Here is a 26,934-nt window from a genome sequence, read left to right as displayed (position 1 = left end):
ACGTTCACACTATCAGTATTTTTCATCAGGTTTTGTAAGCTAAAATCAGGAGTGGAACAATCAGAGGGAAAGCTGTCACCACTTCTGTATTTTTCACCCACTCATGGATTTGGCTTACAAATACTGATAGTGTGAAATAGACATAAGAGAGCTGTCTCAGGGTACTAGGGCTAAGGGAGCTGTCCCTGGTTAGAAGGGCTAAGAGAGCTGTCACTGGGTAGTAAGGCTAAGAGAGCTGTCCCTGGGTAGTAAGGCTAAGAGAGCTGTCCCTGGGTAGTAAGGCTAAGAGAGCTGTCACTAGGTAGTAAGGCTAAGAGAGCTGTCCCTGGGTAGAAGGCTAAGAGAGCTATCCCTGGGTAGTAAGGCTAAGAGAGCTATCCCTGGGTAGTAAGGTTAAGAGAGCTTTCCCTGGGTAGTAAGGCTAAGAGAGCTGTCCCTGGGTAGTAAGGCTAAGAGAGATGTCCCCGGGTAGTAAGGCTAAGAGACCTGTTCCTGGTTAGAAGGGCTAAGAGAGCTGTCACTGGGTAGTAAGGCTAAGAGAGCTGTCCCTGGGTAGTAAGGCTAAGAGAGCTATCCCTGAGTAGTAAGGCTAAGAGAGCTGTCACTAGGTAGTAAGGCTAAGAGAGCTGTCCCTGGGTAGTAAGGCTAAGAGAGCTATCAATGGGTAGTAAGGTTAAGAGAGCTGTCACTGGGTAGTAAGGCTAAGAGAGCTGTCCCTGGGTAGTAAGGCTAAGAGAGCTATCCCTGGGTAGTAAGGCTAAGAGATCTGTCACTAGGTAGTAAGGCTAAGAGAGCTGTCCTGGGCAGTAAGGCTAAGAGAGCTGTCCCTGGGTAGTAAGGCTAAGAGAGCTGTCCCAGGGTAGTAGGGCTAAGAGAGTTGTCCCTGGGTAGTAAGGCTAAGAGAGCTATCCCTGGGTAGTAAGGTTAAGAGAGCTGTCCCTGGGTAGTAAGGCTAAGAGAGCTGTCCCTGGGTAGTAAGGCTAAGAGACCTGTTCCTGGTTAGAAGGGCTAAGAGAGCTGTCACTGGATAGTAAGGCTAAGAGAGCTGTCCCTGGGTAGTAAGGCTAAGAGAGCTATCCCTGGGTAGTAAGGCTAAGAGAGCTATCCCTGGGTAGTAAGGCTAAGAGAGCTGTCCCTGGGTAGTAAGGCTAAGAGAGCTGTCACTGGGTAGAAGGGCAAAGAGAGCTATCCCTGGGTAGTAAGGCTAAGTGAGCTGTCCCTGGGTAGTAAGGCTAAGAGAGCTGTCACTGGGTAGAAGGGCTAAGAGAGCTTTGCCAAACCTCAGATTCCAAGCTGGACTGTTCCTTATTTTAAGTACTGGATGCAGAATGACATAACTCCGCTGAAAATGCTGGGAGCCAGAGGCAACTATCTGGAGACATGATTTTTGCATAACAAGGGTGTGCCTTTCACATGGTATACGTATCTGTTTATCTAGCAATTTTTAATAATATTTTGAAAAGATTTGATTTTGTGCAGTTTCATATATTAAGTAGTGATGGGTCGTTCATGAACGTTCCGAGAGAAAGAGTAGGCTCCCTGCTGTGAATGATGGGAGCCAGCACCCCAGTGAGAGCCACTGAATTCTCTTAATGGCTCTCACTGGGCATATAATTCCCAAGTTCGGCAGACGTAACCCTGCCCATTCATCAATTTCATTGGGTGGCTGCACATGGGCGTGGTTTCAACCATTGGTGGGTGGGGTATCAACCATACTGAAGTCACCTTAAATATGTGTTCACCTATGATGAACACATATTTAAAAGGGATCCAAAAGAGTTGACTCTTTATGGTGAGCAGAACCATGACAGCCAGACTGCCCATCACTAGAAGAAATAATATTTAGTTAACAATATCTTAAGAAAGTACACAAGTACTTTCAGTCTATCTTTATTAAGCTAACTAAAATATAACACAACCACTCAGCTTGTGATCTCCCCCTCCACCTCCCTGTAACAGAGAAGGAGAACGATCATCACCAGCAATCAGCCCCTGCAATGAAGCAGAACTGAGAGCTCACTTCACGCTCAGGAGAGATCACTACAGCTCCTCCTCGTGGTTGGGAAAAGTTTGGACACTTTAGAGCACATTTCTCAAGTTACACACTATAGAAATGATCCCTGAAAGTATAGTCTTAACCTCTTCCTGGCCGTGATGCCCCTCCGGGGAATAGGACCCTGCGTGTATCATTATGGAGATTCATGAACACAACATCACACAAACTAAGGCTGTAAATAAACACTGACACATTGTGGGTGATCAGAGACGTGACTACAGTGTGCAAAATTAGGGAGACATCACACCTGACACAGTGACCCTATAGAAGCTTCCATACTTGTATAACGGCCCCATAATCCTCCAGATCACAGATGTCTCTGGATCTAATCTGCATATGTCACTGCAACCAGCCAATGAGAAACACCCGGAACCTGTAGATCCTTCTAAACATCCTACACAATGGAATATCAGGTTTTGCAGCACGGGTGAATAAACAGACAGGAGAGCTGTACCTGTGTAGTAGAGCTAGAAACACTGTCCCTGGATAGTAAGCTGCTCCTTGGAAGTAAGGCTAAGGCCACGTTCACACTATCAGTATTTTTCATCAGGTTTTGTAAGCTAAAATCAGGAGTGGAACAATCAGAGGGAAAGCTGTCACCACTTCTGTATTTTTCACCCACTCCTGGATTTGGCTTACAAATACTGATAGTGTGAAATAGACATAAGAGAGCTGTCTCAGGGTACTAGGGCTAAGGGAGCTGTCCCTGGTTAGAAGGGCTAAGAGAGCTGTCACTGGGTAGTAAGGCTAAGAGAGCTGTCCCTGGGTAGTAAGGCTAAGAGAGCTGTCCCTGGGTAGTAAGGCTAAGAGAGCTGTCACTAGGTAGTAAGGCTAAGAGAGCTGTCCCTGGGTAGAAGGCTAAGAGAGCTATCCCTGGGTAGTAAGGCTAAGAGAGCTATCCCTGGGTAGTAAGGTTAAGAGAGCTTTCCCTGGGTAGTAAGGCTAAGAGAGCTGTCCCTGGGTAGTAAGGCTAAGAGAGATGTCCCCGGGTAGTAAGGCTAAGAGACCTGTTCCTGGTTAGAAGGGCTAAGAGAGCTGTCACTGGGTAGTAAGGCTAAGAGAGCTGTCCCTGGGTAGTAAGGCTAAGAGAGCTATCCCTGAGTAGTAAGGCTAAGAGAGCTGTCACTAGGTAGTAAGGCTAAGAGAGCTGTCCCTGGGTAGTAAGGCTAAGAGAGCTATCAATGGGTAGTAAGGTTAAGAGAGCTGTCACTGGGTAGTAAGGCTAAGAGAGCTGTCCCTGGGTAGTAAGGCTAAGAGAGCTATCCCTGGGTAGTAAGGCTAAGAGATCTGTCACTAGGTAGTAAGGCTAAGAGAGCTGTCCTGGGCAGTAAGGCTAAGAGAGCTGTCCCTGGGTAGTAAGGCTAAGAGAGCTGTCCCAGGGTAGTAGGGCTAAGAGAGTTGTCCCTGGGTAGTAAGGCTAAGAGAGCTATCCCTGGGTAGTAAGGTTAAGAGAGCTGTCCCTGGGTAGTAAGGCTAAGAGAGCTGTCCCTGGGTAGTAAGGCTAAGAGACCTGTTCCTGGTTAGAAGGGCTAAGAGAGCTGTCACTGGATAGTAAGGCTAAGAGAGCTGTCCCTGGGTAGTAAGGCTAAGAGAGCTATCCCTGGGTAGTAAGGCTAAGAGAGCTATCCCTGGGTAGTAAGGCTAAGAGAGCTGTCACTGGGTAGTAAGGCTAAGAGAGCTGTCCCTGGGTAGTAAGGCTAAGAGAGCTATCCCTGGGTAGTAAGGCTAAGAGAGCTATCCCTGGGTAGTAAGGCTAAGAGAGCTGTCCTGGGCAGTAAGGCTAAGAGAGCTGTCCCTGGGTAGTAAGGCTAAGAGAGCTGTCCCAGGGTAGTAGGGCTAAGAGAGTTGTCCCTGGGTAGTAAGGCTAAGAGAGCTATCCCTGGGTAGTAAGGTTAAGAGAGCTGTCCCTGGGTAGTAAGGCTAAGAGAGCTGTCCCTGGGTAGTAAGGCTGAGAGACCTGTTCCTGGTTAGAAGGGCTAAGAGAGCTGTCACTGGGTAGTAAGGCTAAGAGAGCTGTCCCTGGGTAGTAAGGCTAAGAGAGCTATCCCTGGGTAGTAAGGCTAAGAGAGCTGTCCTGGGCAGTAAGGCTAAGAGAGCTGTCCCTGGGTAGTAAGGCTAAGAGAGCTGTCCCAGGGTAGTAGGGCTAAGAGAGTTGTCCCTGGGTAGTAAGGCTAAGAGAGCTATCCCTGGGTAGTAAGGTTAAGAGAGCTGTCCCTGGGTAGTAAGGCTAAGAGAGCTGTCCCTGGGTAGTAAGGCTAAGAGACCTGTTCCTGGTTAGAAGGGCTAAGAGAGCTGTCACTGGATAGTAAGGCTAAGAGAGCTGTCCCTGGGTAGTAAGGCTAAGAGAGCTATCCCTGGGTAGTAAGGCTAAGAGAGCTATCCCTGGGTAGTAAGGCTAAGAGAGCTGTCCCTGGGTAGTAAGGCTAAGAGAGCTGTCACTGGGTAGAAGGGCAAAGAGAGCTATCCCTGGGTAGTAAGGCTAAGTGAGCTGTCCCTGGGTAGTAAGGCTAAGAGAGCTGTCACTGGGTAGAAGGGCTAAGAGAGCTTTGCCAAACCTCAGATTCCAAGCTGGACTGTTCCTTATTTTAAGTACTGGATGCAGAATGACATAACTCCGCTGAAAATGCTGGGAGCCAGAGGCAACTATCTGGAGACATGATTTTTGCATAACAAGGGTGTGCCTTTCACATGGTATACGTATCTGTTTATCTAGCAATTTTTAATAATATTTTGAAAAGATTTGATTTTGTGCAGTTTCATATATTAAGTAGTGATGGGTCGTTCATGAACGTTTCGAGAGAAAGAGTAGGCTCCCTGCTGTGAATGATGGGAGCCAGCACCCCAGTGAGAGCCACTGAATTCTCTTAATGGCTCTCACTGGGCATATAATTCCCAAGTTCGGCAGACGTAACCCTGCCCATTCATCAATTTCATTGGGTGGCTGCACATGGGCGTGGTTTCAACCATTGGTGGGTGGGGTATCAACCATACTGAAGTCACCTTAAATATGTGTTCACCTATGATGAACACATATTTAAAAGGGATCCAAAAGAGTTGACTCTTTATGGTGAGCAGAACCATGACAGCCAGACTGCCCATCACTAGAAAAAATAATATTTAGTTAACAATATCTTAAGAAAGTACACAAGTACTTTCAGTCTATCTTTATTAAGCTAACTAAAATATAACACAACCACTCAGCTTGTGATCTCCCCCTCCACCTCCCTGTAACAGAGAAGGAGAACGATCATCACCAGCAATCAGCCCCTGCAATGAAGCAGAACTGAGAGCTCACTTCACGCTCAGGAGAGATCACTACAGCTCCTCCTCGTGGTTGGGAAGTTTGGACGCTTTAGAGCACATTTCTCAAGTTACACACTATAGAAATGATCCCTGAAAGTATAGTCTTAACCTCTTCCTGGCCGTGATGCCCCTCCGGGGAATAGGAACCTGCGTGTAACATTATGGAGATTCATTAACACAACATCACACAAACTAAGGCTGTAAATAAACGCTGACACATTGTGGGTGATCAGAGACGTGACTACAGTGTGCAAAATTAGGGAGACATCACACCTGACACAGTGACCCTATAGAAGCTTCCATACTTGTATAACGGCCCCATAATCCTCCAGATCACAGATGTCTCTGGATCTAATCTGCATATGTCACTGCAACCAGCCAATGAGAAACACCCGGAACCTGTAGATCCTTCTAAACATCCTACACAATGGAATATCAGGTTTTGCAGCACGGGTGAATAAACAGACAGGAGAGCTGTACCTGTGTAGTAGAGCTAAAAACACTGTCCCTGGGTAGTAAGCTGCTTCTTGGAAGTAAGGCTAAGGCCACGTTCACACTATCAGTATTTTTCATCAGGTTTTGTAAGCTAAAATCAGGAGTGGAACAATCAGAGGGAAAGCTGTCACCACTTCTGTATTTTTCACCCACTCCTGGATTTGGCTTACAAATACTGATAGTGTGAAATAGACATAAGAGAGCTGTCTCAGGGTACTAGGGCTAAGGGAGCTGTCCCTGGTTAGAAGGGCTAAGAGAGCTGTCACTGGGTAGTAAGGCTAAGAGAGCTGTCCCTGGGTAGTAAGGCTAAGAGAGCTGTCCCTGGGTAGTAAGGCTAAGAGAGCTGTCACTAGGTAGTAAGGCTAAGAGAGCTGTCCCTGGGTAGAAGGCTAAGAGAGCTATCCCTGGGTAGTAAGGCTAAGAGAGCTATCCCTGGGTAGTAAGGTTAAGAGAGCTTTCCCTGGGTAGTAAGGCTAAGAGAGCTGTCCCTGGGTAGTAAGGCTAAGAGAGATGTCCCCGGGTAGTAAGGCTAAGAGACCTGTTCCTGGTTAGAAGGGCTAAGAGAGCTGTCACTGGGTAGTAAGGCTAAGAGAGCTGTCCCTGGGTAGTAAGGCTAAGAGAGCTATCCCTGAGTAGTAAGGCTAAGAGAGCTGTCACTAGGTAGTAAGGCAAAGAGAGCTGTCCCTGGGTAGTAAGGCTAAGAGAGCTATCCCTGGGTAGTAAGGTTAAGAGAGCTGTCACTGGGTAGTAAGGCTAAGAGAGCTGTCCCTGGGTAGTAAGGCTAAGAGAGCTATCCCTGGGTAGTAAGGCTAAGAGATCTGTCACTAGGTAGTAAGGCTAAGAGAGCGGTCCTGGGCAGTAAGGCTAAGAGAGCTGTCCATGGGTAGTAAGGCTAAGAGAGCTGTCCCAGGGTAGTAGGGCTAAGAGAGTTGTCCCTGGGTAGTAAGGCTAAGAGAGCTATCCCTGGGTAGTAAGGTTAAGAGAGCTGTCCCTGGGTAGTAAGGCTAAGAGAGCTGTCCCTGGGTAGTAAGGCTAAGAGACCTGTTCCTGGTTAGAAGGGCTAAGAGAGCTGTCATTGGATAGTAAGGCTAAGAGAGCTGTCCCTGGGTAGTAAGGCTAAGAGAGCTATCCCTGGGTAGTAAGGCTAAGAGAGCTATCCCTGGGTAGTAAGGCTAAGAGAGCTGTCCCTGGGTAGTAAGGCTAAGAGAGCTGTCCCTGGGTAGTAAGGCTAAGAGAGCTGTCCCAGTGTAGTAGGGCTAAGAGAGTTGTCCCTGGGTAGTAAGGCTAAGAGAGCTATCCCTGGGTAGTAAGGTTAAGAGAGCTGTCCCTGGGTAGTAAGGCTAAGAGAGCTGTCCCTGGGTAGTAAGGCTGAGAGACCTGTTCCTGGTTAGAAGGGCTAAGAGAGCTGTCACTGGATAGTAAGGCTAAGAGAGCTGTCCCTGGGTAGTAAGGCTAAGAGAGCTATCCCTGGGTAGTAAGGCTAAGAGAGCTATCCCTGGGTAGTAAGGCTAAGAGAGCTGTCCCTGGGTAGTAAGGCTAAGAGAGCTGTCACTGGGTAGAAGGGCGAAGAGAGCTATCCCTGGGTAGTAAGGCTAAGTGAGCTGTCCCTGGGTAGTAAGGCTAAGAGAGCTGTCACTGGGTAGAAGGGCTAAGAGAGCTTTGCCAAACCTCAGATTCCAAGCTGGACTGTTCCTTATTTTAAGTACTGGATGCAGAATGACATAACTCCGCTGAAAATGCTGGGAGCCAGAGGCAACTATCTGGAGACATGATTTTTGCATAACAAGGGTGTGCCTTTCACATGGTATACGTATCTGTTTATCTAGCAATTTTTAATAATATTTTGAAAAGATTTGATTTTGTGCAGTTTCATATATTAAGTAGTGATGGGTCGTTCATGAACGTTCCGAGAGAAAGAGTAGGCTCCCTGCTGTGAATGATGGGAGCCAGCACCCCAGTGAGAGCCACTGAATTCTCTTAATAGCTCTCACTGGGCATATAATTCCCAAGTTCGGCAGACGTAACCCTGCCCATTCATCAATTTCATTGGGTGGCTGCACATGGGCGTGGTTTCAACCATTGGTGGGTGGGGTATCAACCATACTGAAGTCACCTTAAATATGTGTTCACCTATGATGAACACATATTTAAAAGGGATCCAAAAGAGTTGACTCTTTATGGTGAGCAGAACCATGACAGCCAGACTGCCCATCACTAGAAAAAATAATATTTAGTTAACAATATCTTATGAAAGTACATAAGTACTTTCAGTCTATCTTTATTAAGCTAACTAAAATATAACACAACCACTCAGCTTGTGATCTCCCCCTCCACCTCCCTGTAACAGAGAAGGATCATCACCAGCAATCAGCCCCTGCAATGAAGCAGAACTGAGAGCTCACTTCACGCTCAGGAGAGATCACTACAGCTCCTCCTCGTGGTTGGGAAGTTTGGACACTTTAGAGCACATTTCTCAAGTTACACACTATAGAAATGATCCCTGAAAGTATAGTCTTAACCTCTTCCTGGCCGTGATGCCCCTCCGGGGAATAGGACCCTGCGTGTAACATTATGGAGATTCATTAACACAACATCACACAAACTAAGGCTGTAAATAAACGCTGACACATTGTGGGTGATCAGAGACGTGACTACAGTGTGCAAAATTAGAGAGACATAACACCTGACACAGTGACCCTATAGAAGCTTCCATACTTGTATAACGGCCCCATAATCCTCCAGATCACAGATGTCTCTGGATCTAATCTGCATATGTCACTGCAACCAGCCAATGAGAAACACCCGGAACCTGTAGATCCTTCTAAACATCCTACACAATGGAATATCAGGTTTTGCAGCACGGGTGAATAAACAGACAGGAGAGCTGTACCTGTGTAGTAGAGCTAGAAACACTGTCCCTGGGTAGTAAGCTGCTCCTTGGAAGTAAGGCTAAAGCCACGTTCACACTATCAGTATTTTTCATCAGGTTTTGTAAGCTAAAATCAGGAGTGGAACAATCAGAGGGAAAGCTGTCACCACTTCTGTATTTTTCACCCACTCCTGGATTTGGCTTACAAATACTGATAGTGTGAAATAGACATAAGAGAGCTGTCTCAGGGTACTAGGGCTAAGGGAGCTGTCCCTGGTTAGAAGGGCTAAGAGAGCTGTCACTGGGTAGTAAGGCTAAGAGAGCTGTCCCTGGGTAGTAAGGCTAAGAGAGCTGTCCCTGGGTAGTAAGGCTAAGAGAGCTGTCACTAGGTAGTAAGGCTAAGAGAGCTGTCCCTGGGTAGAAGGCTAAGAGAGCTATCCCTGGGTAGTAAGGCTAAGAGAGCTATCCCTGGGTAGTAAGGTTAAGAGAGCTTTCCCTGGGTAGTAAGGCTAAGAGAGCTGTCCCTGGGTAGTAAGGCTAAGAGAGATGTCCCCGGGTAGTAAGGCTAAGAGACCTGTTCCTGGTTAGAAGGGCAAAAGAGAGCTGTCACTGGGTAGTAAGGCTAAGAGAGCTGTCCCTGGGTAGTAAGGCTAAGAGAGCTATCCCTGAGTAGTAAGGCTAAGAGAGCTGTCCCTGGGTAGTAAGGCTAAGAGAGCTATCAATGGGTAGTAAGGTTAAGAGAGCTGTCACTGGGTAGTAAGGCTAAGAGAGCTGTCCCTGGGTAGTAAGGCTAAGAGAGCTATCCCTGGGTAGTAAGGCTAAGAGATCTGTCACTAGGTAGTAAGGCTAAGAGAGCTGTCCTGGGCAGTAAGGCTAAGAGAGCTGTCCCTGGGTAGTAAGGCTAAGAGAGCTGTCCCAGGGTAGTAGGGCTAAGAGAGTTGTCCCTGGGTAGTAAGGCTAAGAGAGCTATCCCTGGGTAGTAAGGTTAAGAGAGCTGTCCCTGGGTAGTAAGGCTAAGAGAGCTGTCCCTGGGTAGTAAGGCTAAGAGACCTGTTCCTGGTTAGAAGGGCTAAGAGAGCTGTCACTGGATAGTAAGGCTAAGAGAGCTGTCCCTGGGTAGTAAGGCTAAGAGAGCTATCCCTGGGTAGTAAGGCTAAGAGAGCTGTCCCTGGGTACTAAGGCTAAGAGAGCTGTCCTGGGTAGTAAGGCTAAGAGAGCTATCCCTGGGTAGTAAGGCTAAGAGAGCTGTCCCTGGGTAGTAAGGCTAAGAGAGCTGTCACTGGGTAGAAGGGCGAAGAGAGCTATCCCTGGGTAGTAAGGCTAAGTGAGCTGTCCCTGGGTAGTAAGGCTAAGAGAGCTGTCACTGGGTAGAAGGGCTAAGAGAGCTTTGCCAAACCTCAGATTCCAAGCTGGACTGTTCCTTATTTTAAGTACTGGATGCAGAATGACATAACTCCGCTGAAAATGCTGGGAGCCAGAGGCAACTATCTGGAGACATGATTTTTGCATAACAAGGGTGTGCCTTTCACATGGTATACGTATCTGTTTATCTAGCAATTTTTAATAATATTTTGAAAAGATTTGATTTTGTGCAGTTTCATATATTAAGTAGTGATGGGTCGTTCATGAACGTTCCGAGAGAAAGAGTAGGCTCCCTGCTGTGAATGATGGGAGCCAGCACCCCAGTGAGAGCCACTGAATTCTCTTAATGGCTCTCACTGGGCATATAATTCCCAAGTTCGGCAGACGTAACCCTGCCCATTCATCAATTTCATTGGGTGGCTGCACATGGGCGTGGTTTCAACCATTGGTGGGTGGGGTATCAACCATACTGAAGTCACCTTAAATATGTGTTCACCTATGATGAACACATATTTAAAAGGGATCCAAAAGAGTTGACTCTTTATGGTGAGCAGAACCATGACAGCCAGACTGCCCATCACTAGAAAAAATAATATTTAGTTAACAATATCTTATGAAAGTACACAAGTACTTTCAGTCTATCTTTATTAAGCTAACTAAAATATAACACAACCACTCAGCTTGTGATCTCCCCCTCCACCTCCCTGTAACAGAGAAGGAGAACGATCATCACCAGCAACCAGCCCCTGCAATGAAGCAGAACTGAGAGCTCACTTCACGCTCAGGAGAGATCACTACAGCTCCTGCTCGTGGTTGGGAAGTTTGGACACTTTAGAGCACATTTCTTAAATTACACACTATAGAAATGATCCCTGAAAGTATAGTCTTAACCTCTTCCTGGCCGTGATGCCCCTCCGGGGAATAGGACCCTGCGTGTAACATTATGGAGATTCATTAACACAACATCACACAAACTAAGGCTGTAAATAAACGCTGACACATTGTGGGTGATCAGAGACGTGACTACAGTGTGCAAAATGAGGGAGACATAACACCTGACACAGTGACCCTATAGAAGCTTCCATACTTGTATAACGGCCCCATAATCCTCCAGATCACAGATGTCTCTGGATCTAATCTGCATATGTCACTGCAACCAGCCAATGAGAAACACCCGGAACCTGTAGATCCTTCTAAACATCCTACACAATGGAATATCAGGTTTTGCAGCACGGGTGAATAAACAGACAGGAGAGCTGTACCTGTGTAGTAGAGCTAGAAACACTGTCCCTGGGTAGTAAGCTGCTCCTTGGAAGTAAGGCTAAGGCCACGTTCACACTATCAGTATTTTTCATCAGGTTTTGTAAGCTAAAATCAGGAGTGGAACAATCAGAGGGAAAGCTGTCACCACTTCTGTATTTTTCACCCACTCCTGGATTTGGCTTACAAATACTGATAGTGTGAAATAGACATAAGAGAGCTGTCTCAGGGTACTAGGGCTAAGGGAGCTGTCCCTGGTTAGAAGGGCTAAGAGAGCTGTCACTGGGTAGTAAGGCTAAGAGAGCTGTCCCTGGGTAGTAAGGCTAAGAGAGCTGTCCCTGGGTAGTAAGGCTAAGAGAGCTGTCACTAGGTAGTAAGGCTAAGAGAGCTGTCCCTGGGTAGAAGGCTAAGAGAGCTATCCCTGGGTAGTAAAGCTAAGAGAGCTATCCCTGGGTAATAAGGTTAAGAGAGCTTTCCCTGGGTAGTAAGGCTAAGAGAGCTGTCCCTGGGTAGTAAGGCTAAGAGAGATGTCCCCGGGTAGTAAGGCTAAGAGACCTGTTCCTGGTTAGAAGGGCAAAAGAGAGCTGTCACTGGGTAGTAAGGCTAAGAGAGCTGTCCCTGGGTAGTAAGGCTAAGAGAGCTATCCCTGAGTAGTAAGGCTAAGAGAGCTGTCCCTGGGTAGTAAGGCTAAGAGAGCTATCAATGGGTAGTAAGGTTAAGAGAGCTGTCACTGGGTAGTAAGGCTAAGAGAGCTGTCCCTGGGTAGTAAGGCTAAGAGAGCTGTCCCTGGGTAGTAAGGCTAAGAGAGCTGTCCCTGGGTAGTAAGGCTAAGAGAGCTATCCCTGGGTAGTAAGGCTAAGAGATCTGTCACTAGGTAGTAAGGCTAAGAGAGCTGTCCTGGGCAGTAAGGCTAAGAGAGCTGTCCCTGGGTAGTAAGGCTAAGAGAGCTGTCCCAGGGTAGTAGGGCTAAGAGAGTTGTCCCTGGGTAGTAAGGCTAAGAGAGCTGTCCCTGGGTAGTAAGGCTAAGAGAGCTGTCACTGGGTAGAAGGGCAAAGAGAGCTATCCCTGGGTAGTAAGGTTAAGAGAGCTATCCCTGGGTAGTAAGGCTAAGAGAGCTGTCCCTGGGTAGTAAGGCTAAGAGACCTGTTCCTGGTTAGAAGGGCTAAGAGAGCTGTCACTGGATAGTAAGGCTAAGAGAGCTGTCCCTGGGTAGTAAGGCTAAGAGAGCTATCCCTGGGTAGTAAGGCTAAGAGAGCTATCCCTGGGTAGTAAGGCTAAGAGAGCTGTCCCTGGGTAGTAAGGCTAAGAGAGCTGTCACTGGGTAGAAGGGCAAAGAGAGCTATCCCTGGGTAGTAAGGCTAAGTGAGCTGTCCCTGGGTAGTAAGGCTAAGAGAGCTGTCACTGGGTAGAAGGGCTAAGAGAGCTTTGCCAAACCTCAGATTCCAAGCTGGACTGTTCCTTATTTTAAGTACTGGATGCAGAATGACATAACTCCGCTGAAAATGCTGGGAGCCAGAGGCAACTATCTGGAGACATGATTTTTGCATAACAAGGGTGTGCCTTTCACATGGTATACGTATCTGTTTATCTAGCAATTTTTAATAATATTTTGAAAAGATTTGATTTTGTGCAGTTTCATATATTAAGTAGTGATGGGTCGTTCATGAACGTTCCGAGAGAAAGAGTAGGCTCCCTGCTGTGAATGATGGGAGCCAGCACCCCAGTGAGAGCCACTGAATTCTCTTAATGGCTCTCACTGGGCATATAATTCCCAAGTTCGGCAGACGTAACCCTGCCCATTCATCAATTTCATTGGGTGGCTGCACATGGGCGTGGTTTCAACCATTGGTGGGTGGGGTATCAACCATACTGAAGTCACCTTAAATATGTGTTCACCTATGATGAACACATATTTAAAAGGGATCCAAAAGAGTTGACTCTTTATGGTGAGCAGAACCATGACAGCCAGACTGCCCATCACTAGAAAAAATAATATTTAGTTAACAATATCTTAAGAAAGTACACAAGTACTTTCAGTCTATCTTTATTAAGCTAACTAAAATATAACACAACCACTCAGCTTGTGATCTCCCCCTCCACCTCCCTGTAACAGAGAAGGAGAACGATCATCACCAGCAATCAGCCCCTGCAATGAAGCAGAACTGAGAGCTCACTTCACGCTCAGGAGAGATCACTACAGCTCCTCCTCGTGGTTGGGAAGTTTGGACACTTTAGAGCACATTTCTCAAGTTACACACTATAGAAATGATCCCTGAAAGTATAGTCTTAACCTCTTCCTGGCCGTGATGCCCCTCCGGGGAATAGGACCCTGCGTGTAACATTATGGAGATTCACTAACACAACATCACACAAACTAAGGCTGTAAATAAACGCTGACACATTGTGGGTGATCAGAGACGTGACTACAGTGTGCAAAATTAGGGAGACATCACACCTGACACAGTGACCCTATAGAAGCTTCCATACTTGTATAACGGCCCCATAATCCTCCAGATCACAGATGTCTCTGGATCTAATCTGCATATGTCACTGCAACCAGCCAATGAGAAACACCCGGAACCTGTAGATCCTTCTAAACATCCTACACAATGGAATATCAGGTTTTGCAGCATGGGTGAATAAACAGACAGGAGAGCTGTACCTGTGTAGTAGAGCTAGAAACACTGTCCCTGGGTAGTAAGCTGCTCCTTGGAAGTAAGGCTAAGGCCACGTTCACACTATCAGTATTTTTCATCAGGTTTTGTAAGCTAAAATCAGGAGTGGAACAATCAGAGGGAAAGCTGTCACCACTTCTGTATTTTTCACCCACTCCTGGATTTGGCTTACAAATACTGATAGTGTGAAATAGACATAAGAGAGCTGTCTCAGGGTACTAGGGCTAAGGGAGCTGTCCCTGGTTAGAAGGGCTAAGAGAGCTGTCACTGGGTAGTAAGGCTAAGAGAGCTGTCCCTGGGTAGTAAGGCTAAGAGAGCTGTCCCTGGGTAGTAAGGCTGAGAGCTGTCACTAGGTAGTAAGGCTAAGAGAGCTGTCCCTGGGTAGAAGGCTAAGAGAGCTATCCCTGGGTAGTAAGGCTAAGAGAGCTATCCCTGGGTAGTGAGGTTAAGAGAGCTTTCCCTGGGTAGTAAGGCTAAGAGAGCTGTCCCTGGGTAGTAAGGCTAAGAGAGATGTCCCTGGGTAGTAAGGCTAAGAGACCTGTTCCTGGTTAGAAGGGCTAAGAGAGCTGTCACTGGGTAGTAAGGCTAAGAGAGCTGTCCCTGGGTAGTAAGGCTAAGAGAGCTATCCCTGAGTAGTAAGGCTAAGAGAGCTGTCACTAGGTAGTAAGGCTAAGAGAGCTGTCCCTGGGTAGTAAGGCTAAGAGAGCTATCAATGGGTAGTAAGGTTAAGAGAGCTGTCACTGGGTAGTAAGGCTAAGAGAGCTGTCCCTGGGTAGTAAGGCTAAGAGAGCTATCCCTGGGTAGTAAGGCTAAGAGATCTGTCACTAGGTAGTAAGGCTAAGAGAGCTGTCCTGGGCAGTAAGGCTAAGAGAGCTGTCCCTGGGTAGTAAGGCTAAGAGAGCTGTCCCAGGGTAGTAGGGCTAAGAGAGTTGTCCCTGGGTAGTAAGGCTAAGAGAGCTGTCCCTGGGTAGTAAGGCTAAGAGAGCTGTCACTGGGTAGAAGGGCAAAGAGAGCTATCCCTGGGTAGTAAGGTTAAGAGAGCTGTCCCTGGGTAGTAAGGCTAAGAGAGCTGTCCCTGGGTAGTAAGGCTAAGAGACCTGTTCCTGGTTAGAAGGGCTAAGAGAGCTGTCACTGGATAGTAAGGCTAAGAGAGCTGTCCCTGGGTAGTAAGGCTAAGAGAGCTATCCCTGGGTAGTAAGGCTAAGAGAGCTATCCCTGGGTAGTAAGGCTAAGAGAGCTGTCCCTGGGTAGTAAGGCTAAGAGAGCTGTCACTGGGTAGAAGGGCAAAGAGAGCTATCCCTGGGTAGTAAGGCTAAGTGAGCTGTCCCTGGGTAGTAAGGCTAAGAGAGCTGTCACTGGGTAGAAGGGCTAAGAGAGCTTTGCCAAACCTCAGATTCCAAGCTGGACTGTTCCTTATTTTAAGTACTGGATGCAGAATGACATAACTCCGCTGAAAATGCTGGGAGCCAGAGGCAACTATCTGGAGACATGATTTTTGCATAACAAGGGTGTGCCTTTCACATGGTATACGTATCTGTTTATCTAGCAATTTTTAATAATATTTTGAAAAGATTTGATTTTGTGCAGTTTCATATATTAAGTAGTGATGGGTCGTTCATGAACGTTCCGAGAGAAAGAGTAGGCTCCCTGCTGTGAATGATGGGAGCCAGCACCCCAGTGAGAGCCACTGAATTCTCTTAATGGCTCTCACTGGGCATATAATTCCCAAGTTCGGCAGACGTAACCCTGCCCATTCATCAATTTCATTGGGTGGCTGCACATGGGCGTGGTTTCAACCATTGGTGGGTGGGGTATCAACCATACTGAAGTCACCTTAAATATGTGTTCACCTATGATGAACACATATTTAAAAGGGATCCAAAAGAGTTGACTCTTTATGGTGAGCAGAACCATGATAGCCAGACTGCCCATCACTAGAAAAAATAATATTTAGTTAACAATATCTTAAGAAAGTACACAACTACTTTCAGTCTATCTTTATTAAGCTAACTAAAATATAACACAACCACTCAGCTTGTGATCTCCCCCTCCACCTCCCTGTAACAGAGAAGGAGAACGATCATCACCAGCAATCAGCCCCTGCAATGAAGCAGAACTGAGAGCTCACTTCACGCTCAGGAGAGATCACTACAGCTCCTCCTCGTGGTTGGGAAGTTTGGACACTTTAGAGCACATTTCTCAAGTTACACACTATAGAAATGATCCCTGAAAGTATAGTCTTAACCTCTTCCTGGCCGTGATGCCCCTCCGGGGAATAGGACCCTGCGTGTAACATTATGGAGATTCACTAACACAACATCACACAAACTAAGGCTGTAAATAAACGCTGACACATTGTGGGTGATCAGAGACGTGACTACAGTGTGCAAAATTAGGGAGACATCACACCTGACACAGTGACCCTATAGAAGCTTCCATACTTGTATAACGGCCCCATAATCCTCCAGATCACAGATGTCTCTGGATCTAATCTGCATATGTCACTGCAACCAGCCAATCAGAAACACCCGGAACCTGTAGATCCTTCTAAACATCCTACACAATGGAATATCAGGTTTTGCAGCACGGGTGAATAAACAGACAGGAGAGCTGTACCTGTGTAGTAGAGCTAGAAACACTGTCCCTGGGTAGTAAGCTGCTCCTTGGAAGTAAGGCTAAGGCCACGTTCACACTATCAGTATTTTTCATCAGGTTTTGTAAGCTAAAATCAGGAGTGGAACAATCAGAGGGAAAGCTGTCACCACTTCTGTATTTTTCACCCACTCCTGGATTTGGCTTACAAATACTGATAGTGTGAAATAGACATAAGAGAGCTGTCTCAGGGTACTAGGGCTAAGGGAGCTGTCCCTGGTTAGAAGGGCTAAGAGAGCTGTCACTGGGTAGTAAGGCTAAGAGAGCTGTCCCTGGGTAGTAAGGCTAAGAGAGCTGTCCCTGGGTAGTAAGGCTAAGAGAGCTGTCCCTGGGTAGTAAGGCTAAGAGAGCTGTCACTAGGTAGTAAGGCTAAGAGAGCTGTCCCTGGGTAGAAGGCTAAGAGAGCTATCCCTGGGTAGTAAGGCTAAGAGAGCTATCCCTGGGTAGTAAGGTTAAGAGAGCTTTCCCTGGGTAGTAAGGCTAAGAGAGCTGTCCCTGGGTAGTAAGGCTAAGAGAGATGTCCCCGGGTAGTAAGGCTAAGAGACCTGTTCCTGGTTAGAAGGGCTAAGAGAGCTGTCACTGGGTAGTAAGGCTAAGAGAGCTGTCCCTGGGTAGTAAGGCTAAGAGAGCTATCCCTGAGTAGTAAGGCTAAGAGAGCTGTCACTAGGTAGTAAGGCTAAGAGAGCTGTCCCTGGGTAGTAAGGCTAAGAGAGCTATCAATGGGTAGTAAGGTTAAGAGAGCTGTCACTGGGTAGTAAGGCTAAGAGAGCTGTCCCTGGGTAGTAAGGCTAAGAGAGCTATCCCTGGGTAGTAAGGCTAAGAGATCTGTCACTAGGTAGTAAGGCTAAGAGAGCTGTCCTGGGCAGTAAGGCTAAGAGAGCTGTCCCTGGGTAGTAAGGCTAAGAGAGCTGTCCCAGGGTAGTAGGGCTAAGAGAGTTGTCCCTGGGTAGTAAGGCTAAGAGAGCTGTCCCTGGGTAGTAAGGCTAAGAGAGCTGTCACTGGGTAGAAGGGCAAAGAGAGCTATCCCTGGGTAGTAAGGTTAAGAGAGCTGTCCCTGGGTAGTAAGGCTAAGAGAGCTGTCCCTGGGTAGTAAGGCTAAGAGACCTGTTCCTGGTTAGAAGGGCTAAGAGAGCTGTCACTGGATAGTAAGGCTAAGAGAGCTGTCCCTGGGTAGTAAGGCTAAGAGAGCTATCCCTGGGTAGTAAGGCTAAGAGAGCTATCCCTGGGTAGTAAGGCTAAGAGAGCTGTCCCTGGGTAGTAAGGCTAAGAGAGCTGTCACTGAGTAGAAGGGCAAAGAGAGCTATCCCTGGGTAGTAAGGCTAAGTGAGCTGTCCCTGGGTAGTAAGGCTAAGAGAGCTGTCACTGGGTAGAAGGGCTAAGAGAGCTTTGCCAAACCTCAGATTCCAAGCTGGACTGTTCCTTATTTTAAGTACTGGATGCAGAATGACATAACTCCGCTGAAAATGCTGGGAGCCAGAGGCAACTATCTGGAGACATGATTTTTGCATAACAAGGGTGTGCCTTTCACATGGTATACGTATCTGTTTATCTAGCAATTTTTAATAATATTTTGAAAAGATTTGATTTTGTGCAGTTTCATATATTAAGTAGTGATGGGTCGTTCATGAACGTTCCGAGAGAAAGAGTAGGCTCCCTGCTGTGAATGATGGGAGCCAGCACCCCAGTGAGAGCCACTGAATTCTCTTAATGGCTCTCACTGGGCATATAATTCCCAAGTTCGGCAGACGTAACCCTGCCCATTCATCAATTTCATTGGGTGGCTGCACATGGGCGTGGTTTCAACCATTGGTGGGTGGGGTATCAACCATACTGAAGTCACCTTAAATATGTGTTCACCTATGATGAACACATATTTAAAAGGGATCCAAAAGAGTTGACTCTTTATGGTGAGCAGAACCATGACAGCCAGACTGCCCATCACTAGAAAAAATAATATTTAGTTAACAATATCTTAAGAAAGTACACAACTACTTTCAGTCTATCTTTATTAAGCTAACTAAAATATAACACAACCACTCAGCTTGTGATCTCCCCCTCCACCTCCCTGTAACAGAGAAGGAGAACGATCATCACCAGCAATCAGCCCCTGCAATGAAGCAGAACTGAGAGCTCACTTCACGCTCAGGAGAGATCACTACAGCTCCTCCTCGTGGTTGGGAAGTTTGGACACTTTAGAGCACATTTCTCAAGTTACACACTATAGAAATGATCCCTGAAAGTATAGTCTTAACCTCTTCCTGGCCGTGATGCCCCTCCGGGGAATAGGACCCTGCGTGTAACAATATGGAGATTCATTAACACAACATCACACAAACTAAGGCTGTAAATAAACGCTGACACATTGTGGGTGATCAGAGACGTGACTACAGTGTGCAAAATTAGGGAGACATCACACCTGACACAGTGACCCTATAGAAGCTTCCATACTTGTATAACGGCCCCATAATCCTCCAGATCACAGATGTCTCTGGATCTAATCTGCATATGTCACTGCAACCAGCCAATGAGAAACACCCGGAACCTGTAGATCCTTCTAAACATCCTACACAATGGAATATCAGGTTTTGCAGCACGGGTGAATAAACAGACAGGAGAGCTGTACCTGTGTAGTAGAGCTAGAAACACTGTCCCTGGGTAGTAAGCTGCTCCTTGGAAGTAAGGCTAAGGCCACGTTCACACTATCAGTATTTTTCATCAGGTTTTGTAAGCTAAAATCAGGAGTGGAACAATCAGAGGGAAAGCTGTCACCACTTCTGTATTTTTCACCCACTTCTGGATTTGGCTTACAAATACTGATAGTGTGAAATAGACATAAGAGAGCTGTCTCAGGGTACTAGGGCTAAGGGAGCTGTCCCTGGTTAGAAGGGCTAAGAGAGCTGTCACTGGGTAGTAAGGCTAAGAGAGCTGTCCCTGGGTAGTAAGGCTAAGAGAGCTGTCCCTGGGTAGTAAGGCTAAGAGAGCTGTCACTAGGTAGTAAGGCTAAGAGAGCTGTCCCTGGGTAGAAGGCTAAGAGAGCTATCCCTGGGTAGTAAGGCTAAGAGAGCTATCCCTGGGTAGTAAGGTTAAGAGAGCTTTCCCTGGGTAGTAAGGCTAAGAGAGCTGTCCCTGGGTAGTAAGGCTAAGAGAGATGTCCCCGGGTAGTAAGGCTAAGAGACCTGTTCCTGGTTAGAAGGGCAAAAGAGAGCTGTCACTGGGTAGTAAGGCTAAGAGAGCTGTCCCTGGGTAGTAAGGCTAAGAGAGCTATCCCTGAGTAGTAAGGCTAAGAGAGCTGTCACTAGGTAGTAAGGCTAAGAGAGCTGTCCCTGGGTAGTAAGGCTAAGAGAGCTATCAATGGGTAGTAAGGTTAAGAGAGCTGTCACTGGGTAGTAAGGCTAAGAGAGCTGTCCCTGGGTAGTAAGGCTAAGAGAGCTATCCCTGGGTAGTAAGGCTAAGAGATCTGTCACTAGGTAGTAAGGCTAAGAGAGCTGTCCTGGGCAGTAAGGCTAAGAGAGCTGTCCCTGGGTAGTAAGGCTAAGAGAGCTGTCCCAGGGTAGTAGGGCTAAGAGAGTTGTCCCTGGGTAGTAAGGCTAAGAGAGCTATCCCTGGGTAGTAAGGTTAAGAGAGCTGTCCCTGGGTAGTAAGGCTAAGAGAGCTGTCCCTGGGTAGTAAGGCTAAGAGACCTGTTCCTGGTTAGAAGGGCTAAGAGAGCTGTCACTGGATAGTAAGGCTAAGAGAGCTGTCCCTGGGTAGTAAGGCTAAGAGAGCTATCCCTGGGTAGTAAGGCTAAGAGAGCTATCCCTGGGTAGTAAGGCTAAGAGAGCTGTCCCTGGGTAGTAAGGCTAAGAGAGCTGTCACTGGGTAGAAGGGCAAAGAGAGCTATCCCTGGGTAGTAAGGCTAAGTGAGCTGTCCCTGGGTAGTAAGGCTAAGAGAGCTGTCACTGGGTAGAAGGGCTAAGAGAGCTTTGCCAAACCTCAGATTCCAAGCTGGACTGTTCCTTATTTTAAGTACTGGATTCAGAATGACATAACTCCGCTGAAAATGCTGGGAGCCAGAGGCAACTATCTGGAGACATGATTTTTGCATAACAAGGGTGTGCCTTTCACATGGTATACGTATCTGTTTATCTAGCAATTTTTAATAATATTTTGAAAAGATTTGATTTTGTGCAGTTTCATATATTAAGTAGTGATGGGTCGTTCATGAACGTTCCGAGAGAAAGAGTAGGCTCCCTGCTGTGAATGATGGGAGCCAGCACCCCAGTGAGAGCCACTGAATTCTCTTAATGGCTCTCACTGGGCATATAATTCCCAAGTTCGGCAGACGTAACCCTGCCCATTCATCAATTTCATTGGGTGGCTGCACATGGGCGTGGTTTCAACCATTGGTGGGTGGGGTATCAACCATACTGAAGTCACCTTAAATATGTGTTCACCTATGATGAACACATATTTAAAAGGGATCCAAAAGAGTTGACTCTTTATGGTGAGCAGAACCATGACAGCCAGACTGCCCATCACTAGAAAAAATAATATTTAGTTAACAATATCTTAAAAAAGTACACAAGTACTTTCAGTCTATCTTTATTAAGCTAACTAAAATATAACACAACCACTCAGCTTGTGATCTCCCCCTCCACCTCCCTGTAACAGAGAAGGAGAACGATCATCACCAGCAATCAGCCCCTGCAATGAAGCAGAACTGAGAGCTCACTTCACGCTCAGGAGAGATCACTACAGCTCCTCCTCGTGGTTGGGAAGTTTGGACACTTTAGAGCACATTTCTCAAGTTACACACTATAGAAATGATCCCTGAAAGTATAGTCTTAACCTCTTCCTGGCCGTGATGCCCCTCCGGGGAATAGGACCCTGCGTGTAACATTATGGAGATTCATTAACACAACATCACACAAACTAAGGCTGTAAATAAACGCTGACACATTGTGGGTGATCAGAGACGTGACTACAGTGTGCAAAATTAGGGAGACATCACACCTGACACAGTGACCCTATAGAAGCTTCCATACTTGTATAACGGCCCCATAATCCTCCAGATCACAGATGTCTCTGGATCTAATCTGCATATGTCACTGCAACCAGCCAATGAGAAACACCCGGAACCTGTAGATCCTTCTAAACATCCTACACAATGGAATATCAGGTTTTGCAGCACGGGTGAATAAACAGACAGGAGAGCTGTACCTGTGTAGTAGAGCTAGAAACACTGTCCCTGGGTAGTAAGCTGCTCCTTGGAAGTAAGGCTAAGGCCACGTTCACACTATCAGTATTTTTCATCAGGTTTTGTAAGCTAAAATCAGGAGTGGAACAATCAGAGGGAAAGCTGTCACCACTTCTGTATTTTTCACCCACTCCTGGATTTGGCTTACAAATACTGATAGTGTGAAATAGACATAAGAGAGCTGTCTCAGGGTACTAGGGCTAAGGGAGCTGTCCCTGGTTAGAAGGGCTAAGAGAGCTGTCACTGGGTAGTAAGGCTAAGAGAGCTGTCCCTGGGTAGTAAGGCTAAGAGAGCTGTCCCTGGGTAGTAAGGCTAAGAGAGCTGTCACTAGGTAGTAAGGCTAAGAGAGCTGTCCCTGGGTAGAAGGCTAAGAGAGCTATCCCTGGGTAGTAAGGCTAAGAGAGCTATCCCTGGGTAGTAAGGTTAAGAGAGCTTTCCCTGGGTAGTAAGGCTAAGAGAGCTGTCCCTGGGTAGTAAGGCTAAGAGAGATGTCCCCGGGTAGTAAGGCTAAGAGACCTGTTCCTGGTTAGAAGGGCAAAAGAGAGCTGTCACTGGGTAGTAAGGCTAAGAGAGCTGTCCCTGGGTAGTAAGGCTAAGAGAGCTATCCCTGAGTAGTAAGGCTAAGAGAGCTGTCCCTGGGTAGTAAGGCTAAGAGAGCTATCAATGGGTAGTAAGGTTAAGAGAGCTGTCACTGGGTAGTAAGGCTAAGAGAGCTGTCCCTGGGTAGTAAGGCTAAGAGAGCTATCCCTGGGTAGTAAGGCTAAGAGATCTGTCACTAGGTAGTAAGGCTAAGAGAGCTGTCCTGGGCAGTAAGGCTAAGAGAGCTGTCCCTGGGTAGTAAGGCTAAGAGAGCTGTCCCAGGGTAGTAGGGCTAAGAGAGTTGTCCCTGGGTAGTAAGGCTAAGAGAGCTATCCCTGGGTAGTAAGGTTAAGAGAGCTGTCCCTGGGTAGTAAGGCTAAGAGAGCTGTCCCTGGGTAGTAAGGCTAAGAGACCTGTTCCTGGTTAGAAGGGCTAAGAGAGCTGTCACTGGATAGTAAGGCTAAGAGAGCTGTCCCTGGGTAGTAAGGCTAAGAGAGCTATCCCTGGGTAGTAAGGCTAAGAGAGCTATCCCTGGGTAGTAAGGCTAAGAGAGCTGTCCCTGGGTAGAAGGGCAAAGAGAGCTATCCCTGGGTAGTAAGGCTAAGTGAGCTGTCCCTGGGTAGTAAGGCTAAGAGAGCTGTCACTGGGTAGAAGGGCTAAGAGAGCTTTGCCAAACCTCAGATTCCAAGCTGGACTGTTCCTTATTTTAAGTACTGGATGCAGAATGACATAACTCCGCTGAAAATGCTGGGAGCCAGAGGCAACTATCTGGAGACATGATTTTTGCATAACAAGGGTGTGCCTTTCACATGGTATACGTATCTGTTTATCTAGCAATTTTTAATAATATTTTGAAAAGATTTGATTTTGTGCAGTTTCATATATTAAGTAGTGATGGGTCGTTCATGAACGTTCCGAGAGAAAGAGTAGGCTCCCTGCTGTGAATGATGGGAGCCAGCACCCCAGTGAGAGCCACTGAATTCTCTTAATGGCTCTCACTGGGCATATAATTCCCAAGTTCGGCAGACGTAACCCTGCCCATTCATCAATTTCATTGGGTGGCTGCACATGGGCGTGGTTTCAACCATTGGTGGGTGGGGTATCAACCATACTGAAGTCACCTTAAATATGTGTTCACCTATGATGAACACATATTTAAAAGGGATCCAAAAGAGTTGACTCTTTATGGTGAGCAGAACCATGACAGCCAGACTGCCCATCACTAGAAAAAATAATATTTAGTTAACAATATCTTAAGAAAGTACACAAGTACTTTCAGTCTATCTTTATTAAGCTAACTAAAATATAACACAACCACTCAGCTTGTGATCTCCCCCTCCACCTCCCTGTAACAGAGAAGGAGAACGATCATCACCAGCAATCAGCCCCTGCAATGAAGCAGAACTGAGAGCTCACTTCACGCTCAGGAGAGATCACTACAGCTCCTCCTCGTGGTTGGGAAGTTTGGACACTTTAGAGCACATTTCTCAAGTTACACACTATAGAAATGATCCCTGAAAGTATAGTCTTAACCTCTTCCTGGCCGTGATGCCCCTCCGGGGAATAGGACCCTGCGTGTAACATTATGGAGATTCACTAACACAACATCACACAAACTAAGGCTGTAAATAAACGCTGACACATTGTGGGTGATCAGAGACGTGACTACAGTGTGCAAAATTAGGGAGACATCACACCTGACACAGTGACCCTATAGAAGCTTCCATACTTGTATAACGGCCCCATAATCCTCCAGATCACAGATGTCTCTGGATCTAATCTGCATATGTCACTGCAACCAGCCAATGAGAAACACCCGGAACCTGTAGATCCTTCTAAACATCCTACACAATGGAATATCAGGTTTTGCAGCACGGGTGAATAAACAGACAGGAGAGCTGTACCTGTGTAGTAGAGCTAGAAACACTGTCCCTGGGTAGTAAGCTGCTCCTTGGAAGTAAGGCTAAGGCCACGTTCACACTATCAGTATTTTTCATCAGGTTTTGTAAGCTAAAATCAGGAGTGGAACAATCAGAGGGAAAGCTGTCACCACTTCTGTATTTTTCACCCACTCCTGGATTTGGCTTACAAATACTGATAGTGTGAAATAGACATAAGAGAGCTGTCTCAGGGTACTAGGGCTAAGGGAGCTGTCCCTGGTTAGAAGGGCTAAGAGAGCTGTCACTGGGTAGTAAGGCTAAGAGAGCTGTCCCTGGGTAGTAAGGCTAAGAGAGCTGTCCCTGGGTAGTAAGGCTAAGAGAGCTGTCCCTGGGTAGTAAGGCTAAGAGAGCTGTCACTAGGTAGTAAGGCTAAGAGAGCTGTCCCTGGGTAGAAGGCTAAGAGAGCTATCCCTGGGTAGTAAGGCTAAGAGAGCTATCCCTGGGTAGTAAGGTTAAGAGAGCTTTCCCTGGGTAGTAAGGCTAAGAGAGCTGTCCCTGGGTAGTAAGGCTAAGAGAGATGTCCCCGGGTAGTAAGGCTAAGAGACCTGTTCCTGGTTAGAAGGGCTAAGAGAGCTGTCACTGGGTAGTAAGGCTAAGAGAGCTGTCCCTGGGTAGTAAGGCTAAGAGAGCTATCCCTGAGTAGTAAGGCTAAGAGAGCTGTCACTAGGTAGTAAGGCTAAGAGAGCTGTCCCTGGGTAGTAAGGCTAAGAGAGCTATCAATGGGTAGTAAGGTTAAGAGAGCTGTCACTGGGTAGTAAGGCTAAGAGAGCTGTCCCTGGGTAGTAAGGCTAAGAGAGCTATCCCTGGGTAGTAAGGCTAAGAGATCTGTCACTAGGTAGTAATGCTAAGAGAGCTGTCCTGGGCAGTAAGGCTAAGAGAGCTGTCCCTGGGTAGTAAGGCTAAGAGAGTTGTCCCAGGGTAGTAGGGCTAAGAGAGTTGTCCCTGGGTAGTAAGGCTAAGAGAGCTGTCCCTGGGTAGTAAGGCTAAGAGAGCTGTCACTGGGTAGAAGGGCAAAGAGAGCTATCCCTGGGTAGTAAGGTTAAGAGAGCTGTCCCTGGGTAGTAAGGCTAAGAGAGCTGTCCCTGGGTAGTAAGGCTAAGAGACCTGTTCCTGGTTAGAAGGGCTAAGAGAGCTGTCACTGGATAGTAAGGCTAAGAGAGCTGTCCCTGGGTAGTAAGGCTAAGAGAGCTATCCCTGGGTAGTAAGGCTAAGAGAGCTATCCCTGGGTAGTAAGGCTAAGAGAGCTGTCCCTGGGTAGTAAGGCTAAGAGAGCTGTCACTGGGTAGAAGGGCAAAGAGAGCTATCCCTGGGTAGTAAGGCTAAGTGAGCTGTCCCTGGGTAGTAAGGCTAAGAGAGCTGTCACTGGGTAGAAGGGCTAAGAGAGCTTTGCCAAACCTCAGATTCCAAGCTGGACTGTTCCTTATTTTAAGTACTGGATGCAGAATGACATAACTCCGCTGAAAATGCTGGGAGCCAGAGGCAACTATCTGGAGACATGATTTTTGCATAACAAGGGTGTGCCTTTCACATGGTATACGTATCTGTTTATCTAGCAATTTTTAATAATATTTTGAAAAGATTTGATTTTGTGCAGTTTCATATATTAAGTAGTGATGGGTCGTTCATGAACGTTCCGAGAGAAAGAGTAGGCTCCCTGCTGTGAATGATGGGAGCCAGCACCCCAGTGAGAGCCACTGAATTCTCTTAATGGCTCTCACTGGGCATATAATTCCCAAGTTCGGCAGACGTAACCCTGCCCATTCATCAATTTCATTGGGTGGCTGCACATGGGCGTGGTTTCAACCATTGGTGGGTGGGGTATCAACCATACTGAAGTCACCTTAAATATGTGTTCACCTATGATGAACACATATTTAAAAGGGATCCAAAAGAGTTGACTCTTTATGGTGAGCAGAACCATGACAGCCAGACTGCCCATCACTAGAAAAAATAATATTTAGTTAACAATATCTTAAGAAAGTACACAAGTACTTTCAGTCTATCTTTATTAAGCTAACTAAAATATAACACAACCACTCAGCTTGTGATCTCCCCCTCCACCTCCCTGTAACAGAGAAGGAGAACGATCATCACCAGCAATCAGCCCCTGCAATGAAGCAGAACTGAGAGCTCACTTCACGCTCAGGAGAGATCACTACAGCTCCTCCTCGTGGTTGGGAAGTTTGGACACTTTAGAGCACATTTCTCAAGTTACACACTATAGAAATGATCCCTGAAAGTATAGTCTTAACCTCTTCCTGGCCGTGATGCCCCTCCGGGGAATAGGACCCTGCGTGTAACATTATGGAGATTCACTAACACAACATCACACAAACTAAGGCTGTAAATAAACGCTGACACATTGTGGGTGATCAGAGACGTGACTACAGTGTGCAAAATTAGGGAGACATCACACCTGACACAGTGACCCTATAGAAGCTTCCATACTTGTATAACGGCCCCATAATCCTCCAGATCACAGATGTCTCTGGATCTAATCTGCATAT

At 46.8% G+C, this 26,934-nt stretch overlaps 1 protein-coding gene and 10 non-coding genes across 11 annotated transcripts in view; all 11 read right to left on the bottom strand.

Moving 5' to 3' along the window:
- Positions 1-26,934, bottom strand: part of TEX14 (testis expressed 14, intercellular bridge forming factor) — a 416,166-nt gene that overhangs the window by 239,973 nt on the left and 149,259 nt on the right. The window lies entirely within an intron of this gene.
- LOC143763249 (small nucleolar RNA U3) lies at positions 1,918-2,136 on the bottom strand. The gene has a single exon (XR_013212331.1). It is a non-coding gene; the product is annotated as a small nucleolar RNA U3 (small nucleolar RNA).
- On the bottom strand, positions 5,249-5,465 carry LOC143763251 (small nucleolar RNA U3). The gene has a single exon (XR_013212332.1). It is a non-coding gene; the product is annotated as a small nucleolar RNA U3 (small nucleolar RNA).
- On the bottom strand, positions 8,160-8,370 carry LOC143763264 (small nucleolar RNA U3). Its single transcript, XR_013212344.1, has one exon. It is a non-coding gene; the product is annotated as a small nucleolar RNA U3 (small nucleolar RNA).
- On the bottom strand, positions 10,757-10,973 carry LOC143763263 (small nucleolar RNA U3). The gene has a single exon (XR_013212343.1). It is a non-coding gene; the product is annotated as a small nucleolar RNA U3 (small nucleolar RNA).
- Positions 13,417-13,633, bottom strand: LOC143763246 (small nucleolar RNA U3). The gene has a single exon (XR_013212328.1). It is a non-coding gene; the product is annotated as a small nucleolar RNA U3 (small nucleolar RNA).
- LOC143763245 (small nucleolar RNA U3) lies at positions 16,046-16,262 on the bottom strand. The gene has a single exon (XR_013212327.1). It is a non-coding gene; the product is annotated as a small nucleolar RNA U3 (small nucleolar RNA).
- On the bottom strand, positions 18,705-18,921 carry LOC143763244 (small nucleolar RNA U3). Its single transcript, XR_013212326.1, has one exon. It is a non-coding gene; the product is annotated as a small nucleolar RNA U3 (small nucleolar RNA).
- On the bottom strand, positions 21,281-21,497 carry LOC143763243 (small nucleolar RNA U3). Its single transcript, XR_013212325.1, has one exon. It is a non-coding gene; the product is annotated as a small nucleolar RNA U3 (small nucleolar RNA).
- Positions 23,801-24,017, bottom strand: LOC143763242 (small nucleolar RNA U3). The gene has a single exon (XR_013212324.1). It is a non-coding gene; the product is annotated as a small nucleolar RNA U3 (small nucleolar RNA).
- LOC143763241 (small nucleolar RNA U3) lies at positions 26,460-26,676 on the bottom strand. The gene has a single exon (XR_013212323.1). It is a non-coding gene; the product is annotated as a small nucleolar RNA U3 (small nucleolar RNA).

The sequence above is a fragment of the Ranitomeya variabilis genome, chromosome 3 (genome assembly GCF_051348905.1).
Source record: "Ranitomeya variabilis isolate aRanVar5 chromosome 3, aRanVar5.hap1, whole genome shotgun sequence".
Classification (NCBI taxonomy): Eukaryota; Metazoa; Chordata; class Amphibia; order Anura; family Dendrobatidae; genus Ranitomeya; species Ranitomeya variabilis.
This window is presented reverse-complemented; position numbering and strand designations above follow the sequence as displayed.